Source organism: Amphiura filiformis, chromosome 20 (genome assembly GCF_039555335.1).
Source record: "Amphiura filiformis chromosome 20, Afil_fr2py, whole genome shotgun sequence".
NCBI classification, from domain to species: domain Eukaryota; kingdom Metazoa; phylum Echinodermata; class Ophiuroidea; order Amphilepidida; family Amphiuridae; genus Amphiura; species Amphiura filiformis.
Window position 1 is genome coordinate 57,379,450 of NC_092647.1, and position 9,960 is coordinate 57,389,409.

At 34.6% G+C, this 9,960-nt stretch overlaps 2 long non-coding RNA genes across 2 annotated transcripts; both read left to right on the forward strand.

Annotated features, from left to right (window-relative positions):
- Window positions 1–2,238: 2,238 nt before the first annotated feature.
- LOC140142532 (uncharacterized) lies at window positions 2,239–4,219 on the forward strand. The gene is made up of 3 exons (XR_011857536.1): window positions 2,239–2,355; window positions 3,033–3,161; window positions 4,094–4,219. It is a non-coding gene; the product is annotated as an uncharacterized lncRNA (long non-coding RNA).
- A 3,210-nt stretch (window positions 4,220–7,429) lies between these two features.
- LOC140142460 (uncharacterized) lies at window positions 7,430–9,955 on the forward strand. The gene is made up of 3 exons (XR_011857514.1): window positions 7,430–7,543; window positions 8,438–8,569; window positions 9,847–9,955. It is a non-coding gene; the product is annotated as an uncharacterized lncRNA (long non-coding RNA).
- The last annotated feature ends 5 nt before the right edge of the window (window positions 9,956–9,960 follow it).

Sequence of the window (9,960 nt, forward strand, 5' to 3'; positions counted from 1 at the left end):
TAGTGCTGGTCCATCTTTGTGTTGAGTGTAGCCATAATAATGAATAATTAATTTTGCCACACTTGTGTCTAGTATCATTATAAATGTATAAATACATCGGATTCATACACTCCTAGATAGTGAGAACCAATCAGAGCAAATGTTAGTAAATTACTAGCAGTGCATAAATATTGTATAATTGTACGGGCGCGCACTTCGCGTATTATGCGCAGTACTTTTGGACGCTTTCATTTTTCTTGCGGGAGTCTTCAATTTTACTCCCAACAAGTGATACACGTTTATTAACCTATAATTAATTCATTGTGTTGTTTATTTCTAGATATTGATGAGTGCCTAGATCCATCCACCAATGACTGTGATATCAATGCGGATTGTATAGACAAAGGCCTATACCACACATGCACATGTCACCAAGGATATATTGGTAATGGATTGGAATGCTATAGTAAGTCAATGTTTTTCCTAAGAATTTAGTCGGCCAATGTTGTCAACCATTTTAATTGTTAGACCTTACCATACCCTCTTTTTCTACCTCATTGTAATAATTTTAAGCAGTACTTTTTGTAGTTTTGCAGTTCCTGATACTTCAGTTGTAGATTAAAAGGCAACCTGAATATTTTTTATATTTTTGAGGAATGAAAAATCAAATAAAAGGAGGCATTTTTGAAAATTGACTTACTGTGATTATTACATTATACATACAATAGGCTATCATTTACTGAAAACACAAAGGTCTAGCATACTTGGCTCTAAAGTTATGCAAGTTTTTGATGCCTCTTTTCTTATGTATTTCATTATTTTTTTACTCCATTTTTTACCTTTATGTCTGTTTCAAATTTGCCGCCTTGGCCCCCATGGACCAGATCATGTCACATATATGCTTTAAAAGGGGAACAAAGTAGTTTCTGCTTGATTTCATAAGAAGTTTTAGTGCAAACATATTTTGAAATATTTTTAATCAAAATCAATATATTTTGGCCAAAAAATGGTTGATTTAACATTAAACTCAGCAACTCCCAAAATGCAAAATCGAATTACTTTTAATGTTTACTTTGCCATAAGCTATGCAATTTTGAAATATTTTTAGTCAATATCAATACATTGGCCAAAAATGGTTGATTTTACATTATTTCAGCAACAAAAAACTCAGCAACTCCCAAAATGCAAAATCTGGGTCTGTCAGGCTGGCCCATACAGCTGGTGTTTTTTCATCGCCAAATAGTATCATTCTTGCAAAATGTTAGTAGGATTAATTTATTAATCTGATTGTTGCTTTAATCACATAATGCATTACAGATGAGTCCCCATGTAATAATTCCTGTCATCAGTATGCGGAGTGTGTCAGTGACAAGTGTGTATGCAGGCTGGGATTTGATGGTGATGGTATATCAAGTTGTGAGGGTAAGCTTACAATTTATTTTATATAGAAGTTATGATGTTGTTAATTTGCTGCATTGTATATTTTCTTTTAGCTCTGTTTCAGTGCATCGAGATATTTACAAAATATTTATGTGGTTTAGAAGAAATAGAAATGTATATTTGTATAAAGCTGTACAATATAATTTTCCACTAAAATATTTCAAACTCTTAAAGGACAGGTTCAATTCTTATCATCAGGAGGTGTATAATAATAGCAAATCGATTATGACTTTCTGTATTCAAACATGAATAGCAATCCCCTTTATGTGTATGTACAAAATGTAGGGCCCCTTCCCTAATGGGTGGATTTTTTTTCCAAGTGGCAACTGTCTAAGCAACTTTTCTTTCACCTGCACAACTAAATTCTGGAGATTGTTTAGATAAAACTAAAATCTTCAAAACCTTCCAGTTGAACTTCAGACACACTGTATTTTATTGCTTATATTTATAAATTCACAATGTTGACTCTCATTTCATCGTTTAAATTACCGCCCCATAAATTTAGCAGGAGGGCACTAAATAGGTCACATAACATACAGGCATGATACAGTCTATTTTGATTGAACACTCAGTTGAAGAAAAACAAAACACAATTTGAATGTTTTAAAGGATAAGCAGTATTGGGCAAAGTTTTACTAACTTCTACTCTTTTAAAGGTGACTAAAAAGTTCTGCATTTCAATTTGTCCTAAAAGCTTGTTATTAGTCAAGGACTGTCCAATTTCCATCTAGTAGAATGGTATCTTCAATTTTGTCAATGCCATTTTTCTATCTTCCAATATCAAGTTTTCTTTATTATTTCCGTTCATTTCAGGTGTTGATGAATGTGAACTGGGTATACACAATTGTAGCAATGCTGCAACCTGTATTGATACACCAAGTAGTTACACATGCCAATGCCATGATGGTTATACAGGGGATGGCTTTATCTGTACAGGTATGTATGCAAAATGGATGGTGATATCATATATCTACTCATATCTGCAATTGGAGCGGGAGTCATGGGAGAGTGGGGTGGGTTACTGAACTGCTTGACAGGGGCACAAAGCCCAATTTAGGTGTACCAAGATGTAGCACTAAGCCTAATTGATGGGATGCCAAGCCTCATTCAAATTTTCACATCCATGGGGAGGGATGTACCCCAATGATGCTATGCCTCTGTCTACAATAGCTGTCAACTTTTATACAGGCATGAGATTTTTCCTGCTTTTGCAGAATTTCCTGCTTTTTTTGTGTCTAAATTTCATCCCGTTTTTGGCCTTTTTAGCCTCATTTCATGCATTTTTAGGCTTTTTCAAACTTTTCAGGTTTTTTCATGGATGATCATTCTCATGCCTGTTTATAAGTATTGTGCTAAAGTTGACCAATTATTTTGGGTGACCTATGGTAATTAAAAACATTAGTTCTTGCATCCTCAACATGCCCAACATTTAAACTTGGTATTGCTGTAATCCTTACATCCCTAGAATACTTGGTTGCAAAGTGGTGAAGCTTTTATAATGCCTATTGTAATGCATCCTATTTTTTTATTCATAATTCCATTATCTTATTATATTATGTTGTGCAAAAATGTAGTCTAAATTTACCAGTTTCATTGTATCACTTTTTGTGTAGATATTAATGAATGTGAGTGGGAAGATGTATCATTGTGTGCACCAAGTACTACAAGTTGCATCAACAATGAAGGTGGATATGAATGTGGGCCATGTAAACCAGGATTCTCTGGACAAAAATGTCTTATAGGTAAGCTTCTGATTAGGCAGGTCAAATTAGGTTCCCAATTGCAAATTTTTATTTGGACTTTTTATCAAATTCTTTGCAGGGCCTGTCTTTTGGAGTTAGCAGGAGAGGATTGAATAGCTCTTCTGGAGCCTTCAAGGAGAGCTGTTTATAGCATTTTTAATAGAATGTAAGGAGAGAATAGTCAACTAAGGATAGCTAAAAATCACTCTCCTTTATCAGATTTAAGGAGAGCAGTAGAGAGCAATTGCTCTCGCTCTCCTCAAAAGGCAGTCCCTGTCTTTGTCATTTCTCTTATAATATTATTATATGGCCTAGTGCATTCAGTGATGTCAACGTGTTAAGGTAGACATGCACATAAATATGCGCATTTTTGCACCAGTACTTTGAGCTCATGGTCATGATGTAGTGAACTAGCAAGAGGAAATATCTGAACTGACTAAAGTCACTGATTTTGGCTAAAAGTACTGTAGCAAAGTAAAGACACATTTTGGTGTAAGAAAAAAGTAAATTATGTAAGGCCAAATAAAAAAAGAAACAAGTTTCTCGTCCGTACTTTTTCCAAAAAGGAGGAGGCAGGGCTTTACTATTTACTATTTTTCAATTTTTTGCTATTTTTTCCATACATGTAGTAAGGTTTGGGGGTGGGTTAGAGTTTGTGCAAGGGTAGGAAAAACAGTTTAAAAAATATTGATTTTTTGAATTTTTTTTAAATTTATTTATTTATTTTTTTGAATAGTAAATAGTAAATAAAATCAGGCGGCGGCCAAAAAGGAGGCGGGCGGGGACAAGAAACTTGTATTTTATTTTACTTGGCCTAACAGAAACAAAGATAATTCTGGATGAAAGCTTCCTTTTGGTAAGCAATCATAGTTTGTGAGAAATAAGAAAAGTTAAACATAATTATGTCTTACAAATTCGTTTATTTTTCTCAGATGACAATGAGTGTGAAACTGGAAACTTCTGTGTGGTTGAAGCAGACTGTTTTAACATTTATGGAAGTGCTATCTGCCGTTGTCCTGCTGGATTTGATGGGGATGGAAAGATCAATGGGACTGGGTGTACAGGTAATGTTTGATTGCTTGGGTACTTATGGACTTGATTGATTGAGTTTCTAGGAATTGAATCTAGATCATGCATATTTATGTGATTGATTCAGTTTCTTGAATCCAAGAGTTTGAAGAGTTTGAGAATATTTGTAGTTATTGTCATGCAGGTTTGAATAGAATGGATAAGTCAGTGGATATAATAAAGAATTAATATTTGACAATTGACTTTTTCTGAAGATGGATCTATGGCAAACTTGTGTTTTGCCAACCACAGCTAGACTTAATCCATCAGTCATCTATATTACGGATGTATTTGTTTTATACTTGTAGTGAAGACTGAAAAACTTACTGCTCGTATCGTGTTGGGCTCATGAAAATATTCTCGTGCAAGTTTTATTGTACGCCATAGCGGGACTGCCTATCTGCATCCATGTGCCATGCCATTGTGACAAGATTGCACTCTGAAGTTCTAAAAATATGTGTTCAATAACAAACTCAGTCAAAATGGACACATCTGCACAGTCTCAATGCAACCAGAATCTTGTTGCGAAGTCCCATACTTTTATAATGAATAAAACAGAGATAAAAAGACTAGTGTGCGTCTGAAATTCTGACAACTAGACAGAAAATGCCGTACTGTGCAGGTCAGTAACCAATCACAGTGCATCTTTGCCGTGACGTCAGACGTGAACTAATGTTTTTATCTCTGTCTTTCATTATAACACATAAGTTTCTCAGTTGTCAACCCAGAACAGAAAGTTGATGAATAAGGGCGTCAGTCTAACGTAACCCATAGCATCATCAAGAGAAGTTGGCCCCCTAGCTTATGGAAGAAAACACAACTGTGACAGCTTTATTGTGTCACTCGAATGGCATCACAAGTGATGTAAAGCAAGATTGCCTACACAGCTTACTTTGTGAATTTGACGTCATATTTAAAGGGCAGATATCTGACAGAGAAAATTTTTGTGGAAATGTTACAATATTGCTTTAAGGCTTTGGACAAATGTTGTTTTGATTTGATAGGATGATAACAATATAATTAATCTTTTTTTTTAATGTCGTAGATATTAATGAATGTGCCACCTACAAGGCATCCTGCCCACCCAACTCTCATTGTGTTAACATAGATGGTGGTTATGAGTGTCAATGTACTACAGGGTTTGCATTCAACTATGACTTGGCAATATGTGAAGGTAATGCAGGATGAATTCTAAATTTCTGGCATTACGCCAGAAATTAAGAATTTGAGTATATAGGTAAAAACAAGGAGCAAAATACGTGGGGCCTTCTTTCAGGGCCGTAGCAAGCGGACGGTCGGGGATGCCATGGCCGCCCCACTTTTTGAGAAATTTGTTATGTTTTTCTTTATATCTTTATTTCAATTTGGGCATATATTTGTGTTTTGGCCGCTCCACATTTATTATGACCGCCCCACATTTTTTAACCGTGCTACGGCCCTGCCTTATTTAATCAGTCTTATATAATTTTGAATTACTTTTATCACAATTTTATGATAAAAACTTAAGTTGCAAATATCGAAGCCCTGGATTACAAACATGGCCATATGGGTGTCTAGTTTCTTCATGATCTTATTTTTGCATTCTATCAGCAGAGAGAAAGATTTTCAGATTCTTTGGGTCAAAAATGGCCAACTACCACCTAGTTAAGATTATGAAAAGTTATACATGTGTTATGAATGATCACATGATGCACATGAAATAATTTATTATATTTATTCAAATGTGGTTCATCTTAACCTTTTTAAAAACCTAACAAACTTACCTAAAATGTCTATTTTTTTAGTAGAAAACTATTGGCAATTGGAAAATGAATTTTGCTGGAGAAGGACACATGCATATTTTAAAAATTACTCACACATGATTACGAAAATGTGCAGCAAATGTGTAGGCTTGTATGATACACCTGCATGGTGATGTTTGTTATCCATATTAAGTCATTTCAATGACATGTTTGTCTTTCATCATTTCTGTAACTCATTTTTCCTCATGCTAGATATCAATGAGTGTAATTCATCATCTGTTGGTTCACCATGTGCTGCCTCAGCTACATGTTACAATACACACGGCAGCCATGAATGTTCATGTCAACTTGGACAAGAGGATGATGGGAATGGTGGTTGCCAAGGTAATGTATGTTTTTGATGTTACAATTTTGGTGTATTTTTCTGTGATGGTAGAAGGTTTAATAAGTTTATGGTTACTATAATACTTGAATTTTCAAATTTTTGTAGGAAGCTATGGATGGCTTTGGTTTTGGGACCCCTCTTGACTCAAGCAAGTAAGCAAGCAGAAACCAAGTTGTCGTGAATTGCTCAGGCCAAATTTGGCAATACATTCTTGATTGTGCACTGAGAATACCAAACTTTGCTTATGCCATCATATGGCTAATAGCAGGTACACTACTCAAGAAATTAAACAGATCAGACACTTACAATCCTGATTTGCATTCTTTCTCTTCTGTTTTCACGGTGCTGACCAAAATGTTTTCCAGTGTCATGGGACTTCAGTTCTGTTGCCTGAACATTACTGAATGAAATGATACTCATATGATTTACAATGCCAATGCTGTTTTTGAAAAATGCTAATAAGTCTAATCCTTTAAGGTTAAAAACCACTAATTATGTATTACACAGGTTTCAATGGGAAAATGGCTAATTCCGGGTGGAATTTTCTCATGTTCAGAACTCTTACAGTTAAATGCCACTAATATCAGGCTAAACCATATGATTTAGATGCCAAATTATCAAAAACTCAACATAGGTTGACCTGAGACTTCTTATTTTAATGCACTGAACCGTAAACACCTTAAAATGGCAGTGCGCCCTCAAAGCTGAAAGTTACAATATGGTAGGGCAAATATTTATTAAAAACTGAAGCCGTGCGTGTATGAATTTTGGTACTATTACAACAAAAATGTCATATAATGAGAGAAAATATACCATTTTGAAGCATCAAACCTGAAGAAGTACTTTTTTTTGCTATATAACTTGATCAATTTCAGCGATTTTTAATTCAGATGCCATGCAAACAAATAGTTATTTGTTGTATTTTCATGTATCGCCCAGGCCTATTAGTGGTATGTAACCTTAATTGTTTTGAGTTATGTAGTATTTACTTAATGATTTCACTTTATTACATGACCAAGTCACAATATACATATATTTTTCTTTCTATCCATTTTTCCTGTCAGATATTGACGAGTGTCTTACAGGTACCCATAACTGTCCATACTCTTCCGTATGCATCAACACAGAGTCTGGATTTACCTGTATCTGTCCAGAGGGATTGGAAAAAGTTGGTTTCCTATGTCAACGTAAGCGTCATTTGTAAAGATTTACTGTACTTGAAAAGGATTTTGTGTCTATAGTCAAACACAAATCCTGCAAAATTATTGTCCAAATATCATGCCATAACAAATAGAGAAGGGCAAAAACAATGACATCGATAAATAAGCTTGCTTGAATCTTGACACTTGCATTTGAAATACAAAACAAACCACAACATGATAAGTTGGTGAAAAAAAACACCCTACAATCGCAATACGATGACAAAAGTCTAAAAACAGTAATAATTTTGGATTTGTCAATAACAAAATCTATTCAATGCTCTATTTCTATTCATGTATGTGTATTATCTCTACTGGGTCCTTATTTCAGATATCACACCACCAAATAAATCCCCATAGAGATATGTACTAAATTTGCCTCAAGAAAAAATAATTGTTTTTTCGCAAGAGCGACTCAGTTTGTAGCGACAGTTATGATGGTTGAAATTAGCCCTGGCCTGATCCCTCTGACTGGGAAAAATATAGGTTGACCGCCATTATTTTTTACGACCGGCCGTCGAAGTCTATGATGTCTGGGAATTACCTAGTTTACCTCCTAAATCATGCCAGTGTTTCTGTATAGAAACGACTGCTTAAAATCATTAAAAAATACTTGATCTCTCCCATCTGTGGTACACTTGCAGGATTTGATATTACTAATCATGACCCAATCCAAATTTAGCCAAAGTTATGCAAATTTCTGCTCATTTTAATGCTTACTTTGGGCTATGCATGGTTTTTTCTGAGAAATCAAATGCATTCAGGGCGCACAACCGTATAATACTATTTGGTGGTGTGAAATCTTCAGACTCACAAGCTGAATCTGTGACTTTATAATCACAACGTCAATGCTTAGTGTCTTTTTATCTTTTATGTTTTCAGATATTGGCGATTGCACCCAGGATGATGATGCTAGTTGTGGGCCAAATTCCTATTGTATTTTTGTTGAGAATTCCCCTGTATGTCTCTGTCAACCAGGATTTGAACTCAATAATACTACCGGAAATTGTGAAGGTAATTGGAATGGAATAAGCCCAATCGCCATTCTAACTTCCGTATTTTGAGAGCAGTTTTGGGACACTTTGACCTATGACATATCGGGAAAATTGACATAATTATTATTAATTTTCTTATTATTGTCGTAATGTTGATCATTAAAAATACTAAATAATTAATTTATAAAATGTGACGTGTCATGTCAAAAGGAGACACTTTTGGGCAGGATCGTAAATGGAGAAATAGCCAAAAATCTGCTGGTGGGTGATTTTTTCACAATTTGGGTTTGTTGCTAATTTGTGATGTTATTAATGTTAAAAATATTGTCTGATAGTTTCAGACCGGAATGTAACTGGCATCTTGTATTTTTTGAGACATTTTTCAAGTTAATTCCCACTCTCAACATTGTCAATAATATTTTTAAAGGCCGATTTCTCAATTTCCAATTTTATAATACCATAACTTCCGAACTCAATATCTTTGCTTAGGAATATCCAAATTCATTTTGGAAAAGCGGCGTTGTGGAGCAAAATATCTCTATATTTAAGATATGTAAAAACCTCAAAATTCATAACCTGCCCAAAAGTGTCTCCTTTTGACATGACACGTCACAAATACTAATATTTTTTATATTTGTTTTAATTATTGTAAAACATTTTAGATTATATTTTGTACATACAAAAACCCAATTTTTCTGAATTTTCTGAAAGGTCAAAGGACAAAGTGTCCCAAAACTGCAAAAACTGTCCTACAATGCATTGCAAACTTCCAATGCCGATTTGGCTTATTGTGCGCAGCCATATCAGAATGGGGCAAAAGTTAGCAGAACATGTTTCACATTTTCCTCCATATGCTTTAGGCACAAAAACAGTCAATAATAACAATAATAATAATAACTTTCAAAACAAAGAACCCTGTTATTAATGTCATTATCAACTTTTGATACATTGTTGCAAAGTGGCCAATCAGTGTTACTGTTTCATTATGCAAAGGATACTTCACTTCAGTATGCTCTACCAAATGTAAGGAGCTTAAACTTTGCATTCTGAAATCACCTGTTGAAGATGTTCTTTGTGACACTGCAGAAATATCACAGGAACCTTCATATAATACATAAGTATTGTACAGCATACAAAATTGCCAAATGGTCATTCAGCATTTTGTACATAGTTTACCCAATAATATTGTTCATTTAATTGATATATGTGTCATGTTCTTTTGTGTATTTAGCCATTTTTCCCCAAATTATTTTATCATGAACTGAAGATAACCTGTACTTTTATCTTACTATACAGATATAAATGAGTGTTTGAACAGTCCGTGTCCTGAGCATTCAACCTGTGCGAATACACTTGGGTACTTCACATGCAACTGTGATGACGGTTTTGAAGGATTGGGGCTAGAGTGTA